Source organism: Macaca mulatta, chromosome 9, assembly GCF_049350105.2.
Source record: "Macaca mulatta isolate MMU2019108-1 chromosome 9, T2T-MMU8v2.0, whole genome shotgun sequence".
In the NCBI taxonomy this organism is placed as follows: Eukaryota; Metazoa; Chordata; class Mammalia; order Primates; family Cercopithecidae; genus Macaca; species Macaca mulatta.
Window position 1 is genome coordinate 86,875,169 of NC_133414.1, and position 19,570 is coordinate 86,894,738.

Consider the following 19,570-nt stretch of genomic DNA (forward strand, 5'->3'; position numbering starts at 1 on the left):
ATAAGACATCAATCCATGCATGTAAGATATACATTGGTTCGGTCTGGAAAGGTGGGAGAACTGGAAGTCGGGTGAGAGGACTATCAGATCATGGGTGAATTCAAAGGTTTTCTGATTGGCAATTGGTTGAAAGAGTTAAGCTATTATCTGAAGACCTGGAATCAGTAGAAAAGAGTGTCTGGGTCAAGATAAGGGGTTGCCAAGACCAATGTTCTTATGAAGTCTCATAGGTGGCTGCCCTTAGAAACAATAGATAGGAAATGTTTCCCATTCATATCTTTAAAAGGTGCTAGACCTCTTCAGGACTGGGAGGTCCTGAAAGGGGAGGGATTTGTATGTTAACATGGGCACTTTATAGATGCAAATTTCCCCCACAAACCCACCTTTGCAGAACCATTTTAAAATATGGCAAAGGAACATATTTTGGGGTAAAATATTTTGATTTCCTTCTTTATCCATCATATGATATTATTCCAGAGTCAGGTTGGAAAGTAAGCCAAGTAGGATGAAATAAAACCCACCTGATGAGATTTTTTTGGCTTGTAGGGCATGGTTCCCCAGTTTCCTTAGATAGGAATTTGGGCAAGAGAGAAAAAAGGTGAGGATTTAATTCTCAGCCTTACTTTTGCCTATGCATCTTTACCTATGGAGTTTCCTGTCATCTTTCTTGGCCAAACCACACTTGACAATACAGTTTCATTATCTTTTTTTTTTTGAGACAGAGTCTCACTCTCCCAGCTCACTGCAACCTCCGCCTCCCGGGTTCAAGCAATTCTCCTGCCTCAGCCTCCTGAGTAGTTGGGATTACAGGTGCCCAACACCACGCCTGGCTAATTTTTGTATTTTTTTAGTAGAGACAGTGTTTCACCATGTTGGTCAGGCCGGCCTCGAACTCCTGACCTCAGGTGATCGCCCACCTCGGCCACCCAAAGTGCTGGGATTACAGGCGTGAGCCACTGCGCCTGGCCTCATTATCTTTTAAGTAGATTATTTAAAGAATTTAAAGACATTTACAAAGCTGATGAATAAAGAACTTTTCTACATTCTGTAATTTTATGAAAACCTTCTAAAATTTTACACTTAACCTACACATACTAAATTCAAAGGCAATTCAAACACTCAACTAAGTTTTTATAGAAACAATTCTCTTCTTGCACTCATCTTACACTTATATTGGTTTATATAATGCTTGATTAAATTACGTAAGTAAAGGAACACATAGAACCAGGACAAATGCATTTCGAAACAAGTGCAATTGACTCTTGGTAAGCAGAAAACTTAATTGGAATTGCCTGCTACAAAGGTGTCTATAGTTGCAAATTTCCAGCATGTTTTGGCCATCAATCAGTGTGTTTTGTAGAGGAAACGGAGAGCACTGGTTTTTCTGGTAAACTGGTTAAATAGCATTTGGTTAAGAAAACTTGCACTGTACTTTATTCTAGATATATGAAACAGGGTTTTAGAAAGCTAAAGTTAAATGGATACTGGTGTTTAAATATTTACTTTACAAAGTTGCTCCCTTTTAAGGCATCAAGCTCTGTTTTTGAATGTTAAATTTCCGGATATATATTATTTTTCCACTATGCACAGAGCAGTGGTAACAGCCAAGCTGGATAGAAAGATTTCTTCCTTGTGGCTTAACTACAATTATGTTTTATTATGTTAAAAATACATACATCTTATGCAATCCTGTGCAGTCAAATCTCAGAAGTGAAAGAATGGGAGAAAGCTAATCTGAGGTTGTAAAATAAATAGATTTTGAAAGCAAAGAAATGCTGTTTTAGGGATAGCCTATACTAACCTTAATTTTTGTTTCTAATAGAGAACCTCATTGATATGATGGTAATGTATCAATTGAATAAGAAATATGTCCTATAGTTAACCATGCTCAATAAGTATTTACCATATGAATGATTGAAGTATGTGGCTGCTTTAAGAATGTTAAAATTATTTTAAAATCTCCATTGCTACAATGTTTTAAATGTTAATCTTCTTAGTAAATTATTACATTTCTTAAAAATGGTTTCCTGGAACAATGGTTTCAGAGTGTGGCACCCGGTATTTTGTTTTCCTGAAAAGCACATTGTAATGTGTGGTGGAATGATTAAGAGCATGGATTCTGGAGTCAAACTGAGTTTATATTCCAGTTCTACCACTTAATAACTTTGAATATTGGACAAATAGTTTGACTTCAGTTTTCTCATCTGAAAGTGGGTATATTAACAATTCCTGCCTCATAGGGTTGTTATGAGCATTAAATGTAGAAGATAATATGTGTTAATAATAGATTAACTGTTAATCCACGGAATTGTCTTTTCATCTTTGTCAATAGTTTCTCATATTTGTGTGAGTCTATTTTTAGACTGTCAATTATTTTCTACTGACATAGGTGTCTCTATGCTAATATCACACTGTCTTGATAACTAGCTTTACAAGAAGTCTTGAAATTAGGTACTGGTCTGTCTTGGTAATGTTCAATGTGCACTTGAAAAGAATGTGTGTCTTCTGTAAATGGAGTGTTCTATGAATGTCAGTTATGTTAAGCTGGTTGACAATGTCAAGTCTTGCAAATTAGGGGTTTAGGGGTCTGCACATGTTTTCTGTGAAGGGCCAGATACTAAATATTTTCAGTTTTGTGCTATACATTCTGTCACAACTACGCCAGTCTGCAGCCGTAGCCAGACAATGCATAAATGGATGTGGCCATATTAGATTCACAATGAGCTGGATTTGGACCAAAGGTATGTAGTTTGCTGACCATGTTCTAAGGCCTTACTGATTTCCAGTCAACTTGTTCTATCCATTATTGAGAGATGACTGTTACAGTCAGCAACTATAATTATAAATCTGTCTCTTTCTCCTTTTAGTTCTATCAGTTTTTGCTTTAAGTCATCAAGCTCTGTTTTTGTTTATGTATTTTTAAGCTCTGTTACTAGGTGCATAACTGTTTAGGACTGTGGCTGGGTGCGGTGGCTCACACCTGTAATCCCAGCACTTTGGGAGACCAAGGTGGGCAGATCACCTGAGGTCAGGAGTTTGAGACCATCCTGCCCTGCATAGTGAAACCCCCGTCTCTACTAAAAATACAAAAAAAAAAAAAAATAGCCGGGCGTGGTAGAAGGCACCTCTAATCCCAGCTACTCAGGAGGTTGAGGCAGGAAAACTACTTGAACCTGGGAGGCAGGGGTTGCAGTGAACCAAGATCACACCACTGCACTCCAGCCTGGGCAATTGAGCAAGACTCCGTCTAAAAAAAAAACAAACAAAAAACCCCACAAAGAATAGTTATACCCTCTTCATTAATTTACTGCTTTAGAATTATGAAAGACCTTTTTATCATTTTGATCTGAAATCTACTTTTTCTAATATGAATACAGCTACTCCAGCTTTCTTTTGATTAGTGTGAACATGGTATATCTTTTCCTGTACTTTCTCAGAGTAGTCTGTTCTCAGGCCAAGCTTGCTTCCTACTCTGCCATAAGGTGAGCCACCTCTACCTGCCTGGAGATCAACCTGCGGTCATCCAGTTCCACCAGTGCCTGGCTGGGTAAGTGTAATTTACTCTGGCAAGAATTAGAAAACTATTGTGACTGCTTATTTAATTTCACAGCCCCTACACTAGCTTTAATCTGTAATAAAACAGACAGACTTCAGTGTCTATATTTCTATCCTTTCAGCATTTTGGAGGAAAAGAAAAAAGTGTTTTGATTTGTTTGCTAAAACCTCTGCAGGCGAGTAGTATGTGAAGGGAATATTGCATAGACACTAGCTTTTGTTATCTCATGAAGCACTGATTCTGAATACTCTGTGTGCCCCTTGGTTATTGAAAAGAGGCAGAGCATCTTCATGTTGTCAAACTTGGCTGCAGCCAAAGTGTAAAAATTTTGCTTTCTATTAGCAAGTTATTTTTGCAACAGACATTCTTACATTTAGTTACTAAGTAAGACAACATCATCTCCCGATTCCGGTGTTGGGCTATATCACTGGGTCTCACTGTGCCTCTGACTCTCACCCTGCTCAAACCTCACCCTCAGAGATCCAGGAGGGATATGAGGGGCAGTATTGAAGTGAAGTCTGGGGGAGGGGAGAGCTTGAGGAATAGAGTCAGAAGGTGTGTGGTGAGGAATAGAGTCAGAAGGTGTGTGATTCATCTTCCCTGTTAAGAAGAAATACTAGAAAGTTCTATGGTTTGTTTTCCTGGATTTGTTAAAATGAAGAATCCTTGAGTCCAAAAGCCAAAACAGCTTGTCAGACATGTCACGTATCTTTAAGCACAAGTTGGCTGGACCAGTTTCCCTACATCACTCTCTGTCCTTGTCACTTGACCACAAAGTCACATCTTGCAGTCTGGGTAATCATGCACACTGAACACTTCCTAGAGATGGTTCTAAAAACTATTTGGGGGGGAAGAACAGACCAAATATCCAGAGGTGGTAACAAGGCCCCAGCCTCCCTGGAGAACACTCGTAACACCGACCCAGTCCTCTTCCCAGGCCTGTTCTCCAAAAGGCAGCGATCTTTTATGCCATAGATATTTATTTCAGGGCCTACTGAGGTTCATTTCTTCAGACACTTCTATGGAATTTCCAAGAATTCATGCAACTTGTAAAATTATGAAACTTCTCATCTAGGTGCTTCCCCTCAGCTTCATTACGCAAGTAACTATTCTACGTTTTGTGTTTACGCTTCTTTGGGATTATTTAAATATTTAAATATCCAGCTGTGTAGAAATTCAAATATCTCTTAATGAGGCAAACTTCTAAGCAGAGACTTCACGTCAGTGTTAACTGCTTTCCAACTGCAAATGATGTGAAAGTTTCCCTGAACTAATGGCTGGCTGACTCGATGGAAGATGTCACCTTTAAGTTCCCTGAAAAGAAAAAGTCCTCCGAGCTTGTCCAAGGCCAAGCACACCTCACACCTTTACAGCATGAGGAGATATCAACCTGTTCAATGTGGTTAAAGGGAAAACAGTGAAACCTGAGTTGACAAGAGGAGAGGAACATCCACAAAAGGGGAATGAGCACAGAGAGAAATCAGTCAGAACCTCAGTGGGTGTCACACTTTATAAAACGTTAACTAGCTCTTCCTCTGACATTATGAATCTGATATGATTTGCAGAGACAGTAGGGAAAAATGAACAGAAAATTTATTCTAGCCTAACATTCTTCTCTTCCATTTAGCAAGTGTCTTATTACTAAAGTTTATTTCTCTCAAAACTTGGTCTCTGTGGCCAATTGGTTTTGTTCTGTCCCATGGCACCAATCAGGCTCTTAACCTGACCCTGCGCTCTGGCACTCAGGGACCAAAGAAGAAGGAATGATGTGTGCTCCCAGCAAATATTTGTGTGTAGATTCCAGTAAAGCAGTTCAGAGAAGGGTCTTGTGAAAATGGGGCTGGAGAGGATTGTCTTGATGTGAGAAAGGTAGCATGCATAGGGTGGCTGTTGGATACCAGTGTTTTCCAAAAACAAATGGTGTAATGGAACCATCAAAGGACAATGCTGAACTCAACTCCTTCTTGAAGTCGTAGGAGGTGGGACGTTTGTGTCTTGAAAGATTACATTAAGCCTGTTGTCTATTCCTTCTCTCCTTCCAGAGCTATAAGTTGGTGCTGTTTGCCAGGGTTGATGTCTGCAGAGGGCCAGGGGAATTCCAAGCGAGGGAAGCAAGGAGAGCTTCTTGGACTCCTCAAGGTAACAAACCTCGTGAGATACTTGAGGATCTCTGGTTCCCATTCTAGTACCTGCAGTATTAAAGAGCCAACAAGGACTTAGGACAGAAGCCCATGTCAGGAATAAAGCATGTAAAATAGACTCAAAATTTGTCTGTGCGAAACCTCTTAGGAATGGAGTATATATCTGCTTAATGAAGGAGAACCCATCCATATACTTAGGAGGTGGAACACCAATATATGAGAGTTCTCAACCTATGGGAACTCTAAAAGTGCTCCTAAATTTGAATTCCCTCCCTTCCACTCTGGCCGAGACTTGGCCCCTAGGAAAATAGCAAAGTGCAAAGGTGTTGACTCTCGTCAGTTAATAAGTCCACTAGTGTTTCTGCATTACTCACTGTTAGTCACCAGGCATTCACTAAGCATCCACTGTGAGCATGAACAGGACTACAGGCTGTTAGTTTGTGTCATTTGCTGATGTGTCTGCCCTCTTCAACTGCTCCTACTTCCAATGTCTGTGTCATATTTTGTATCTCCTGACAATGCAGCTGGGTTGGGTACTAACAAAGAAGGCCAGAATGAGCTCAAGGGTATTGCATTATTGTTGGAAGAGTGTTCCCATTAATAAAAGCTGGTATTGTGTAATGTCATTCACATATTACTGTACATGAGATGATGCAATGTAATGCTGGCCTTTGATTCACCCAGAGCTTAATGGGAGAATGAGACTGGTCATTCCAAATCCCTGAATTTTTACCACTGAGAATCATAAAATATTAGAGCTGGAAGGGACTTTAGAGAATAGCTCACCCAACCTCCTTTGTTTTACCAATGGGGAATCTGAGGCTTATGTTATTCTTTGTTGAATGTACCAACTGGAATCTGGCCAAAGTGCCTGTTTCTACTCACAAATGTAACGTTTGGAAACAGACTGGGTCCTGTGCCATCTGCTACCATCCTTGGTAGACTAGAAGACTAGGAATCCAGAATAGTTCCAAACTGTCTAATGCACTTCATCTACAATATTAGCGTCCCGGTTCCAGAAATTCTCTCCCTGAGGGTACTCGTATGTGGCACAAAGGTAGGGAAAATAAAAATAATTCTTGTTTTCTTATAATTTCATCTGATTCATCACTGCATCAAGGTGAGCTTGCTAATCTTAGATCTCAGATCTCCAGGGCATGGGCCCAGCCCTCTTTGTTTGATACAGAGCTATGAAGGCTGTCCAGCTTTGGTAACAATCTCAATGGCATGTTTTTGTTGGACCATTTAAAAAATGACATAGTCCCCATTGGAGCTTGCACCTGTGAGTTTGCCTACCTTCTGCTGTATCTCCTTAATAGGGGAGGCAGGTAGTCTACCTGTTTAGAATGAGTTCAGGCTACACAGTCTATACAGCATCAAGATATGGAATGTGCAGTTCACAATTCGCTTTTGCCTGAATTATTTGTGTAATTGTGGAATGGGTTAGAAAGGGCATTTTAAAGAGTTATTCTTGGCTGTGGTAGGCTTTGTTCAGTGGAAACACGTTTGGCTCTATGTGAATTGGCCTAACAGAGAAGTCATGGACAACATCCTCTTTCTTAGGAAAGCTTTCAACTGGAGAGTACTGCAAAAATCTTGGGGACACAGAGCCAAATGAAGCTGTTGACCCAGGGTTGGCCATCACAAGTGTTTTGTAGCCAAGGAAAAATTTGCCTAGGATCAAGATGCTTAGCAGGACTCCTGAGAGTGCCAGAAAAGAGACTGGAAATTAGTAGAAGTTGCTTCTGTCTTTGAGAAGGGCCCTTCTATGTTTACATAATACCGAGTTTTTGAAATAGAAACCCCTGGCCAGAAAGTTAGAGACCAAGAGAAGAAATAGAAATTAAATGAAATTCTTCCTTCGGCCTCCCCCTCATCTCTGTAAAAATAGACAGAGACTTCCTTTTCCACTTACAGATGGGGAGGGCGCTGCTTTGCAGTTAGAGCTGAGTTGTGAGGTTGAGGCAAGCTGGGTTGGTGTTGGCAACTCAGAATTACCATCTCTTCGAGTTGAAACCCATACCCCAAAGGGTCTTTGGATTGGGAAATAGTGCAACCTCCCCATGCATAGGAGTAGGAGGCACTCCATTTAACTCTAGAACACCATTTTTTTGGCAAGCCTAGCATTTAGGCTTAACTTAGCTATACCCTTCTCCTACTTTATCAGAAGCTGGACATTGAAACTTATCCCTGGCACCTGCTAGAGAGAGAGCAAGGAGTATCAGAATGGTCTTTTGAAGGATCTGGTATGTTCAAGAGACAAATACACAATTTTGTTTTCATTTATTCACTTGCTTAATAGGCATTTATTCAACTTCTGCCTCTCCTAATCTGTGTGATTTGCCATGTTTGTGGAGAATGGAATATGAAATGACTGAGTCTTGGCCATCCACGATCACTAGGCAGAGAGATAAGACAGACCCACAAATAATGATAATAAGCAGTGAAATGTAACAAGCTCCTCAAGAAAGATGGAATGAAAAGTTATAGAAATTGAGATTAGAGGAGGACCTAGCTGAGCTGAGGAGGGCAGGGAAGGCTTCATGGTGGAAGTGACAGCAGGAATGATGAAGAGTAGCATTCCAGGTGGTGAACTACACATGCAAAGGCATTAAGGCCACAAAGCATGGAGGTATGTTTGGAAAATAATGAGGCCTCTAGTTGGAGGTAATGTAGAGGATGAGTTGAGGGTACTAGGAACTAAGACTGAATGGGAGCTTTGAAATGCTAGGAGAAGAATCTGGAACATAAGGTAGGAGAACAATGAAGAATCACTGAAGATTTCACAGAATGAAAACAAACTATTCTGTAGAAAAATTTATCTGGTAGATGGGTTTAGAAGGCGAGATAAGAAAGAGGAGGTAATTCAAGAAGCAATTAAAACAGTCTGGGCTATAGACAATGAAAGGAAGAGGAGTGGGAGAGTGAGAGAAATAGGAAAAGGCAGTGGAAACACAATGCGAAGGCAGAGAGGAGACACTGTGGCACTAACGTGGCAGCTGATCAGATGTGGGGTAGGTAAGGTAGAACATCTGTCAAAGATGACTGAGAATTTTTAGCTTTGTCGTAATTCCCCGGTGGGTAATGATCTCAACTGTTTCTGTTTAGGGAGAAGGGTTTAAGAGAAAACTGATTGCTAGGATGAATTTGTCCAGGGCTTATACCTGGGTAATATAATGGTCTCCAAAGGAGTAGCCTCAGAAAATATATTGAGGGCTACACTGTGATGGAACTTTCTTGAGGGTGACAGATACAGAGAATGTGAAAGGCAGAAAATACCTGCTTTCAGTGAGCTTACAGTTGGAGAAGCAAGAATAGCACAAAGGAATAATGCCACACTCTATAAGAAAGAATGTAATGAATGGCTTAATTATGTATTCGAGATTGTGAATTATATAGACATTTAGAAGCAAAAAAGAGCGATGAAACAGGTGGGGCTTCTTGGAGGAAATGTTACATAAGGTGTTGGGATTTGGAGGGAAGGAAGAGAGAAGTAGGAGAACAACACAAATAAAGGCAGAGTGCTGGGGGTGGACAGTGGTGTTCATGAGGGACTGAACAGACTACCTGGACATCTCTTCTACAGGAACTTAGAAAAGTTCTCAGTCATCCGAGGGGTATGAAGGGTGCAGGAGAAAACAAACATTGAGCAAGATTCATAGTAGGAGCATGCAAATATTATGCACTACTCATATCAGTGGTGCATAATATTTGCATGCTCCTATTGTGAATGTTGACTATTAATGTAACCGTGTAATATTACTCTTTTGGAGTGATGGCGGAAGGAAAGTTGGATGTGTATATATGAAAGAGCAAAATTCCTATCTTCTTTGGCAGGGAACCAATAAATAATGCTTAAAATTAATACATCAAGAAATGGCATTGTAAGCACACCTACAAACATAGAAATGCCTAGGGGAGGCAAAAGATGCATGAGATGAGGGCGGTTGCCTCTGGGGCAGGAGGATTGGGTTAAAGGGGGCAGAGGGCTGCAAATTTTAATTATATGATGTGGACTTAAAAACTCTCTAAGTATAGTGTTATAGTTTTTGAAAAAAAGAATGAAATTTTAAAATGATCATCTGATTTCATCCTGAGGTGATGATTGGAGTGCATTAGTAAGACAGGACACCTGGGCCCACTGTGCTGCCTTTGATGGGGGAGCCTAGGATGATTTCCTGGGAAGGTCCAAGGCTGTCTCAGCCAAGCTTGCTCCCTGATTTTTCCACCTTCCTGGGGGGGTCCTCCAAACTCAGCTGTCTCAGGCCCCTTTCCTTTTAAAACACTGCCTTAGCTTTCCATCTGGGTTCTTCCCTCCACCTTGTCCAAGGCAGCCTGGACGGCAGTGTCCACAGCACCTCACTTCGTTGATGGAAAGAAGCTCCAAACTTTCATTTCGTCATACTGCAAATTATTAACAGGATGTTTCCTGTTCATGTTTATTAACAATGTACTAATAAAAATGATAACTGTGAGAAAGGGATAAAGTTTCATCTATCTTACAGAGTTCTTACCCTCATGGTCTCGGGCTGTGGTTCCTAATTCATTGTCTTTTTTTAATGATCTGGTCTGGACTTGATTGTCCCATTTTTATTCCAGTTGGCTTATCCAGCCAAGAAAAGAAAAAAAACAAAATCCTGGGCAAGAACCGTTAAGTGTCACAAGTGGATGATTTGCATTTCTGGGGATCCCCCAGATAGGGGAAACCTATTTAAGTCAATGCTTGTTCTATAAAAGAATTGTTCTTCTCTCTCCAGACTAAAAATAATCATCAGAGTTCTCAGTTTATTTTGAACATATCTTCCTCCAAGCTTCTCAACTTCCTCTACTCAACCCCCCTCCAAAAGAGAAAAATAAAGTTCTTTAGCCTCTCCAGATCTGGGGGAAGGCAGCAGCAAAGGTACATTAAAGTAGCAGACTTGGAAATTCATCTCAGCTCTGCATCTTTATCAGGGAGCCTTCCCGGGCCTACAGCCAGGTCAGAGCTGTGTCATCAATCTGAGTAGGAAATCCGTGAAAGATAATTTCACCTACCCTGGTCTTCATCATTCCCCAAGAGCCCTTTCCTTTATTTTTTTATTTTTTACTTTTTAGCATTTTTTTATATTATACTTTAAGTTCTAGGGTACATGTGCACAACGTGCAGGTTTGTTACATATGTATACATGTGCCATGTTGGTGTGCTGCACCCATTAACTTGTCATTTACATTAGGTACATCTCCTAATGCTATCCCTCCCCCTTACCCCCACCCCATGACAGGCCTCAGTGTGTGATGTTCCCCTTCCTGTGTCCAGGTGTTTTCATTGTTCAGTTCCCACCTATGAGTGAGAACATGTGGTGTTTGGTTTTCTGTCCTTGTGATAGTTTGCTCAGAATGATGGTTTCCAGCTTCATCCATGTCCCTACAAAGGACATGAACTCATCCTTTTTTATGGCTGCATAGTATTCCATGGTGTATATGTGCCACATTTTCTTAATCCAGTCTATCACTGATGGACATTTGGGTTGGTTCCAAGTCTTTGCTATTGTGAATAGTGCCACAATAAACACACGTGTGCATGTGTCTTTATAGCAGCATGATTTATAATCCTTTGGGTATATATCCAGTAATGGAATGGCTGGGTCAAACGGTATTTCTAGTTCTAGATCCTTGAGGAATCGCCATACTGTCTTCTGCAATGGTTGAACTAGTTTACAGTCCCACCAACAGTGTGAAAGTGTTCCTATTTCTCCACATCCTCTCCAGCACCTGTTGTTTCCTGACTTTTTAATGATTACTATTCTAACTGGTGTGAGATGGTATCTCACTGTGGTTTTGATTTGCATTTCGCTGATAGCCAGTGATGATGAGCATTTTTTCATGTGTCTGTTGGCTGCATAAATGTCTTCTTTTGAGAAGTGTCTGTTCATATCCTTTGCCCACTTTTTGATGGGGTTGTTTGCTTTTTTCTTGTAAATTTGTTTGAGTTCTTTATAGATTCTGGATATTAGCCCTTTGTCAGATGAGTAGATTGCAAACATTTTCTCCCATTCTGTAGGTTGCCTGTTCACTCTGATGCTGGTTTCTTTTGCTGTGCAGAAGCTCTTTACTTTAATTAGATCCCATTTGTCAATTTTGGCTTTTGTTGCTATTGCTTTTGGTGTTTTAGACATGAAGTCCTTGCCCATGCCTATGTCCTGAATGGTATTGCCTAGGTTTTCTTCTAGGGTTTTTATGGTTTTAGGTCTTTAATCCATCTTGAATTAATTTTTGTATAAGGTGTAAGGAAGGGATCCAGTTTTAACTTTCTACATATGGCTAGCCAGTTTTCCCAGCACCATTTATTAAATAGGGAATCCTTTCCCCATTTCTTGTTTTTGTCAGGTTTGTCAAAGATCAGATGGTTGTAGATGTGTGGTATTATTTATGAGGGCTCTGTTCTGTTCCATTGGTGTATATCTCTGTTTTGGTACCAGTACCATGCTGTTTTGGTTACTGTAGCCTTTAGTGTAGTTTGAAGTCAGGTAGCATGATGCCTCCAGCTTTGTTCTTTTGGCTTAGGATTGTATTGGCAATGCGGGCCCTTTTTTGGTTCCATATGAACTTTAAAGTAGTTTTTTCCAATTCTGTGAAGAAAGTCATTGGTAGCTTGATGGGGACGGCATTGAATCTATAAATTACCCTGGGCAGTATGACGATTTTCACGATATTCATTCTTCCTATCCATGAGCATGGAATGTTCTTCCATTTGTTAGTGTCCTCTTTTATTTCATTGAGCAGTGGTTTCTAGTTCTCCTTGAAGAGGTCCTTCACATCCCTTGTAAGTTGGATTCCTAGGTATTTTATTCTCTTTGAAGCAATTGTGAATGAGAGTTCACTCATGATTTGGCTCTCTGTTTGTCTGTTATTGGTGTATAAGAATGCTTGTGATTGCACATTGATTTTGTATCCTGAGACTGCTGAAGTTGCTTATCAGCTTAAGGAGATTTTGGACTGAGACGATGGGGTTTTTCTAAATATACAATCATGTCATCTGCAAACAGGCACAATTTGACTTCCTCTTTTCCTAATTGAATACCCTTTATTTCTTTCTCCTGCCTGATTGCCCTAGCCAGAACTTCCAACACTATGTCAAATAGGAGTGGTGAGAGAGGGCATCCCTGTCTTGTGCCAGTTTTCAAAGGAAGGGGGAGTCCTCTCTAACTCATTTTATGAGGACAGCATCATCCCGATACCAAAGCCTGGCAGAGACACAACAAAAAAAGAGAATTTTAGACCAATATCCCTGATGAACATCGATGCAAAAATCCTCAATAAAATACTAGCAAACCGAATCTAGTAGCATATCAAAAAGCTTATCCACCATGATCAAGTGGGCTTCATCCCTGGGATGCAAGGCTGGTTCAACATATGCAAATCAATAAATGTAATCCAGCATATAAACAGAACCAAAGACAAAAACCACATGATTATCTCAACAGATGCAGAAAAGGCCTTTGACAAAATTCAACGGTCCTTTATGCTAAAAACTCTCAATAAATTCAATATTGATGGGACGTTATCTCAAAATAATAAGAGCTATTTATGACAAACCCACAGCCAATATCATACTGGATGGGTAAAAACTGGAAGCATTCCCTTTTAAAACGAGCCCTTTCCTTTAAAAAGTCCCTGCTCTTAATCCTAGGTTTCTGCTGGGAAAGCAAAAGGTTTTCTTTCTGTCTTTCCTCTCCCTCTTCCTTCGTTTAGAGCAACACAGCTCCAACTCCTTGCTCTGGGGCATTCCAGTTAACAAAGAACCTTTGTCTCCAGCAGATCCTCAGAAATGGGGCCTTCTGATAGGCTGGCTTGTTAGTGATCGAAAGCCCCAGGCACTCAGGTGGCCCAATGTCTTTATCTAGCTTTTTCATAGCCAACGATCAGTGATAAATGGTACATAAATATTCAGCAATAACCAATAAAAGCCCACACTGATTTCTCAGTCACTGGGAAACGCCCCCTCCCCCATTTCTGAATAGCATCCGCTTTTATCTCAAAAAGATGCCAACAGTTTAGGAAACGAACTTTGTTAGTGCTCTCAGGCTAGGACTCTGGCCGCATCCTGGGCCCCTTAGGACCTGCACAGAAAAGCTTGAGGGAGTTAGGACACAGTCTTCTCATCTCTCCCGGGATTGCAAGCATTTTTGTTTTGTTTGTTTTCCAGGTCTTCTGTAGAGTGAGTGAAGGAAGCAGGGAAAGGGGTCCCAGCACAATGGCCAGCCCTCCAAAGGCTCTGGGCCCCACATGGGGACCGAATGTGGAGTGAGGTAGCAGTGAGAAGGGGAGACATCCTGGCTACCTAGGTGGTCCCTTGCTTCTTGTAGCTTTCTAATCATTTGTAGCTGGTTCTGGCAGCACCCAGAGCAGAACAGTGGGAGGAACTGGGAACTACTATAGGTGGCGGAGGGAGTGGGACAAGGGTTGAAACCCTATCTGCTGGCTACCGTGCCCACTACCTGGGTGACAGGATCAATCATACTCCAAGCCTCAGCATCATGCAATCGACCCGGGTAACAAACCTGTACGTGTACCCTCTGAATCTAGAATAAAAGTTAAAATTATATGTAAAAAAAGGATTATGTTTTTCTAGTCTAGGTGGATGATCAGATGGCTTCTCTCTTTCCTAACAGCATTTACGGCCCTTCAACATGGGGTGAGACACTGGTCTGAGAAGAACTTTGTTAATTGTATCTCCTAGGAGCACTCTGAACTATTTAGTCTCCATTCCCAGAGTGAAACACACAAACCCTCTTTGGATTGCCATCTTTCCCCTCCCTTTCAGCCCGGATTCCTAGGAGTTAGCATTCGCATTTTTCGCATTTGGGAGAAACTATCTGCCCCTTGTGGAGAAGCTCTTGCCTCCTTGAAGAGACAAACCCAATTTTATCCCTTCTGAACCATTGCAAGGTTTCTGCCAGTTGTATAAACTACAAATATCTTAGAAATGTTAGCCGGGAAGTTTTTGTGTGTGTGTGTGTGTATTTTTTTTTTTTTTTTTTAAATTTCCCAGCAGTTTACACAGTTTTGAGAACAGTAGTTTTGTTTCCACAAGCTCATGTTTGGAGATTCAGAAGCTCTTGGCTATCAATCATACTACTTTATTCCCAAGTCTGTCCACAATGTTGAGGCTTCAGAGTTCCTTCTGAGTTACTCTGGACTAAATTTCATCAGGCACCCACTACCTCTTCAACATCTTTGTACCTAGTCTTCTCCTTCTCCTTAGGAAATGTCTTGACTTCAGCTTATTTTTCTCATAAGCAATGGGAAGTATCCCTGGTGCCTCAGAGAGGAAAAGAGAAAGCCAAACTCCTTTAGCCTTGTGCACAGAAACTGAAGTTTTAGGGGAATAGTTGGGTAGGTTTTTTTTTTTTTAATGGGCCATTGGCTTTTGTCTCTCTTGAGTCTTGTCTCTTTGCCATCTTTGTCTTCTCTCCTTCCATCCTCAGCAGAGTTCCTGAAAGTCTAACTAAACTTAGCCCCTTATGGCTGGGTAATTTGGAGAAATGTTGCCTTCTGTCATTTTACTTTTGTGAAATAAATGGGCTCAGTGAATAACTGGTATATTCTAAGTGATACATTAATTTTATTCTCTTTGTCTTTGTTTTCTCCTCTTTTCTTCTTCTTCTTCCTTTAAAAAAACCCTTTTGTTCCTTTAAGAAAAAAGACATATTTAGGAAGTGTTCTGGCCTACCAATTGCTTAGTATTTATTTAAAGGCTGAACTAACAGGATTAATGCTATAGATTCATGACCACAAATATGGGTTAGTTAGTAGCTGTGTGTTGAAGAGAACCATGCTCAAATTCTAGCATGATTCCTATAGCTTCATGAACTTGGGCAAATTAATTAACTTCTCAGAGCCTCAGGATTTTTATCATTAAATGGAGAATAAGAACGTGCTTCATAAAATTGAAGGTAAAATTACATAGTGTGTGTAGCACAAAGCCTGACACATTGCAAGCGCTCAATCAGTGGTACCTGTGGTGTCAAGTGGATAGACGTCTTTTAAAATTTTCCATGGGAATTTAAAAAATCGTAACATTCTTCCCCTGTCCAGTTAGCATCTTTCTGACTCACATTCACAGCAAGTGATGTATTCTGAAGGAATACAGAGTCATTTTGAAATTAGCTTAAGCAAAACTTTCATAAAGAAGTCATTTCTAGTCATCTTCAAAGTGTGGACATTTGTGTGTGTGTGTGTGTGTGTACGCACACACTACTCTAGATAAATTTCTAATACCTAGAAAGTTCTTTATAGTACTTCTTCGCTTTCTAAAATGGATAACAGAGAATTTATTCAATTGTTCCTTCTTCCATGAAATCTTTCACTACACCCTGGAAAACCTGATCAGCTTTGAAACTCTGTACAGCCCTCGGGAAAGATGCTATTTTTCTTACTAGTATTTCTTAGTGATTTACATTGTTCCTCTTCTCTACTACATTTTAAGTTCCTTGAGGGCAGTGCCTTTCTCTGCTTAGTGCTTTCCATGGCACCTAGCAGAGTCTCATGTGAAGTAAGGTAGAGATCAGTTCAGGATTAAGAGCCTGGACTCTAGAGTCAGACATGCTCTTAGGTCCAATCCCACTACTTTTTGACTTATTGAGCAGCCTTACTTAATCTCTTCTGAGTCTCAGTTTCTACTTTTGTCAAATTGAAGTGTTGCGAGTTGTTACAAGCATCAAATGAGCGCATGTGTGTGTGTGTGTGTGTGTGTGTGTGTGTGTGTATATATATATATATATATATATATATATACCCAATTCCTGTAATATAATGAGAAATGAATGAAATTGTAGCTACTTCTAATTATCACTATTATTCATGTGCTAAATATATGCTTGTATGTTGGATGAATGGACAGATGGATGGATGTCATTCTCTATAGCTGTAGCCAGCAGACCTTGCAATGAATTATAAAAGTATTCCCCCAACATTCTCATCTACCAGGACTCCAAACTGGAATTACCATTGGGGATTTCCATATTTTTAAAGCTCCGCCTCCACTCTCAGTTTTGTTCTGATCTTCCCTGTGATACTTGAGTTTGCTTCTGAGATCTGATACCTGACACTTCCTCTCTTTTCTGTAGTGAAAGCCCATCTTTTGCTGATAGACTATTGCCAATAGCAATATTATTTCTAGAAGGATAATCCTTATCTTGATGGCTACTTTCTAACATAAACAGAGAAGAGAAATTAAAAAAAACACCATTTCCACACCAGGTAGTGGAGAGATAAACAAAGATGTGAGTAGTCGCTATGGTAGGAGAGTGCTTTTGCACGCTCAATTACCTGCCTGAGCTGTTGGCCTGCTTCCTGGCTGCTTTTCTTTGCATTGCTTGACCTTTAGACTGATGCTATTAAAATACATACCCAGTGCCACGTAAATGGTTTTCAATGCCTGGCTGCTTAGAGAAAACTCATTGACATGCAGCATACAGTTACTTATGCATGTGAAAAAAAGAGATTAAGAGTCCTTTTTGACACCAGCTTGCTAGGATCACATTTTGTTGTGGCCCCTCTATAGATTACTGACCTCCCTCTGGGTTTTTGGCCTCAAATGACACTATAGCACCTGATATCTCCTTCTTTAGCTACCAGGTATGAAGGTGTGTCTGTGGCTAAGAGGTTCTCTGCCCTGAGATCAGTCCCAGGCTCGTTGCTGAGTCACTAGTGGATGGAAACAGTAGCCTGATTTTCATTTACACTTCTGTGATAGTCTAGATTCATCTGTGTCTTTCACCTTTCTCTTGATTTCATTTGAATCCAGATACTAGAGTGCCTACTTTAAGAATACGGAACTCTTCCCCACCCTGCTTATTCACTCTTACCATTCTCTCCCTAGAAAAGGAAACAAGACTATAAATCTGATACGGATTCCGATCCTAAAAAAATCAGCATGAGGGTCCAGATGGATAAGAAAGCCCCTGTGAGTTGAACTGTAGCACTTTGGTGTTCACAGAATGATTCGTCATTCATCCATTTATGTACATTTTATATAACAAGTTCATCTTCATGCATTTGTTTTCATTTAGGTCAAACCTTAGGAGGAAACAGAAAGGAGTAGAAGAGATGTTCTTGCTTCCTGACAAGATAGATTATTATAAAGTAGAACATAAAGAGAACGGGAAAATATTAAGAACATGACAGTGGAGAGCTAGTTATGTTCCATAGGAGAGATGACATTTGAACTGGGTCCTGAAGCAGAGAAAAGGGTTGGGTGCCTAGAAATAGTGGATAAAGACATTTGACCTGAAAGAACAGTGTCTGTCATATCAACATTGCTGTTGAGGACTAGCTCCTGCATATCTCCCGTCTTCCATGAAAAGGGGGCATTGAACTAACTTTAGAGTCAGTTTACAACCATTGGTTTTACAGTCATGAAATAGATGAATAATAACAAAGGTAAGAGAGATGCTATCTTCATTCTTGTGAGCTTCTACAAGGCTGTTCTTGGCATAAACAAAGTTATGAAAGCCATTTCATCCAGCCTCATGCCATTAGGTAAAGATGAATTCAGCACTTGGGGGCATCTTGTTGCCAGTAGGCCAGGATACCTCTAGTACTCCATGATGCATTTCTTCATGTGTTCTGATTCTAGATGCTAAGGCAGGGATGACAAGACATGGAGAAGGCTTGCCTCTGTGAGTCTCCATACTCACCTCCAGCTACTCTCCCACTTGCTCCCAAGACTCCAGCCACACTGTCCTTCCAGAAGGCCCATCTCAGGCCTTCACATCACTATTGTCTCTACCTGGAATCCGCTTTCCTCCAGTTATTGCTTGGCAAACTCCTACCCATCCTTCAAGTCTGCGAAAATGGATGGGACCAGATCTGGTTGCTCTATGGTGCCTATACTATTCCTTCATAACCAAATTGTAATGGAAGTGTTTAGGTGTTGAAATATTTTCTCTGTCTCCCCTATAAGTTCCATGAAGTCAGGGATTGTTAGTTTTGTTCACTTCAGTTTTTTTGAAACCTAGCACAGGGCTAAGTGTACAGTATATACGTAATAAACTTCATCGAATGTTGAATGAATTAATGCATTTGGAGATCTTACAATCGTAATGGCTAGTCAAACCATGCGCAAAATGAGTTAGTTAATTATGGAGACATTTCAAACGTTGGAGTAAAAATTGACATCATTGGCAATCCCAAGTTAGAGAGATTGTGATGGTCTTTACAGAGTGCTTTGCTCTAAACTAGTCCCCTAAAGTTATAAAGTATTGAAAGAGGCCAGAAACAATAGCTGCTTGTCTCTCATCTGTGGATACTGGGAATATTCTTTCAGATGACTTTCTAAGCTCTAGAGCTGGAGAAAGCACCCGGAGTGAGACATCATTATTGTCAGTCATTCATCTCACTTCCCTTCCTTCCTTCCTTCCTTCCTTCCTTCCTTCCTTCCTTCCTTCCTTCCTTCTCTTTCTTTCTCTCTCTCTCTTTCTTTACTTTTCATGAGAAAGGGTCTCACTTTTATGCCCATGATGGAGTGCAGTAGCATGATCATGGCTCACTGCAACCTCGACTTCCTGATCTTTCAGGTGATCCTCTTACCTCAGCTTCTTGAGTAGCTGGAACTGCAGGCATACACCACCACACCCAGCAAATTTTTGTATTTTTTTGTAGAGTCAGGGTTTCACCATGTTATCTAGGCTGGTTTCAAACTCCTGGGCTCAAGCAGTCCTCTTGCCTTGGCCTCCCAAACTGTTGGGATTACAGGCGTGAACCACTGCACCTGGCCAACTTTTCTTATTTTCTTCTATCTTTATTTGTCTCATTTTTTTCTATATCTACTTTCTCTCCTGCCACTGTACTCTGTGGCCCCAAGAACATGGCTTGGTTATGGTGTTCCAAT